Here is a 2,319-nt window from a genome sequence, read left to right on the forward strand (position 1 = left end):
TGTCTGTCTCTGATATTCTCGTGACGTTTGACTGTCAGTGATTTTCTCTTAGTCTTGTTCTGTCTTAACTGTTGACATGAGATACTTTTTCCTGTGTATTTGATTGTAAAAGTATAATATAATATAAGCGTTTGATGTATATAAATGTTAATATCTCCCAAGATATTAAATACAAATATTGCAGAATGCATTGCAATACCATAGAAAAATATTGTTTACCGAATTATCTTTGTGAAATATTTCAGTGGTTATTTGGTTACATCTGCGTCGTAATACGTTGCTAATTCACTGCTCAGAGTTTTATATCAATATATAATGCTTCCTGAAACATCATGGTATTCCTGAAACATCACTGTACCGAGATAATGATGTTAGGTTTCATTATGCTACCAAATTAGTTCTGACTTATAATGTTCTGCAATTGTGACATAAAATGGTCTTTGCGTTTTGTGTGTTACACGCGGAATGTTATTGTTATTGATTTTCATAAGGTTTTAATACCACTCTAAAATTTTTATTCGTTTTTTTACTATTTCGTGACTACTCCTACCTCCTGCTTCTAAGCTCTGGAACTCCATTGCTTCCCGTGTGATCTATTGATCCATAGGACGTTCCCTCTTGGTATTTCATGTCTTAACAATATAATATATATATATATATATATATATATATATATATATATATATATATATATATATATATATATATATGTGTGTGTGTGTGTGTGTGTGTGTGTGTGTTTTGTGTAAATATATATCTATCTATCTGTGTATGTATATATATATATATATATATATATATATATATATATATATATATATATATATATATATATATATATATATACGTAGTTATATTTAGTCATGCATGGCCATGAATATTTATTTAATATATTCCTCTGATGAGTTCTTGAATATTATAAATATAAAGTAATAATGTGTTTATAGACCGAACAGAGAGGTGTCATGGTAACGATAGATTATATATTCACGCTTGTTGAATAATAATAATAATAATAATAATAATAATGATAATAATAATAATAATAATAATAATGATAATAATAATAATAATAATAATAATATAAGAAGGAATCAGACCCTCTGTCAATCATGCTTTGTTGAAAAGGAAGGCTGTGTTGTGCGAATTGATTTAATATTGATTTTTTAAAAAGTTTTTCTTATAATCCGCCTTTTTTGCGTCAGTATTGGTCAGTAATAATTGGCCAATGTTCCTATTTCGGTGGATTTAAACAGCATTCCTACAGCAGGATTATATTCTAAAACAGTGTTTCTTAACCGTTTTATTACCACGCCCCCTCTCAGTGTTGGTCCTTCCCTCCACACCCCCCCTTGCATCTATGAGTAAAATTCCCTCCCAGATTTAAAGGAGAATGAAAAAGAAGAGAAAGAGAAGGGGTTTCGAGGGATAGGAAGGGAGCTAAATAATCACAAAGCATGGAAAGCCCAACGAGTCAAACCAGAGTAGTCGACTATAGGAAACTAACGTTATAAGGCGACACTTCCGCATTTTTTCATAAACTTCTGAGTATTAGTTCCTTACGCTTGTTAAGAGAATAAAGAATATAATTAGGGAATTTTAAATTTTTCCCTAGGACTCGCGCCTCCCCTGGAAATTGTTGAGGCCCACACAAGGTTAAGAACCACTGTGAATCTAAAAAATGAGCAGGGTAGTGAAATCTGGTGTTGAACATCCGTAGAGTTCAACGTTGTGTCTTATCCTGAACGTCTTTGTTTTCACCAGCAGGTAGATTCAGGGTTTTCTTCCACCTGCTTTCGTTTTCACCAGCAGGGTGATTTTTTGTTTTCTTCCACCTGCTTTCGTTTTCACCAGCAAGTGAAAGAAAACCTAGAATCCATCTGCTTTTGGTGAAAAAGAAGACGCCCAGGATAGGACACGACGTTAAACTCTGCGGACTAACGACACCATGTTTCACTAACCTACTCTTTTTAAGACTAAAATTTTTCTGTAGAAACGCTGTTTAAATCCACGGAAATATGAACATTGGCCAATTATTATTGACCATTATTGACGTGCAAGAAAGCCGAATTATTAGAAAAACTGGAAAAACTCATTATTAAATCAATTCACACCATGCAGCCATCCTTTTCAACAAAATAATAATAATAATAATAATAACAATAATAATAATAATAATAATTCCATTTGAACAATACACGCTCAAATCAAATGCGAGCAAAAATATATATAATTGGTATGGTAAAACTCTGTGATTTATGTTGAAATAAACTGTATGGCACATTCAGTATGGCTTCCATCTCCGTTCCTACAATTACA

This window comes from Macrobrachium rosenbergii, chromosome 33 (assembly GCF_040412425.1).
Source record: "Macrobrachium rosenbergii isolate ZJJX-2024 chromosome 33, ASM4041242v1, whole genome shotgun sequence".
Classification (NCBI taxonomy): domain Eukaryota; kingdom Metazoa; phylum Arthropoda; class Malacostraca; order Decapoda; family Palaemonidae; genus Macrobrachium; species Macrobrachium rosenbergii.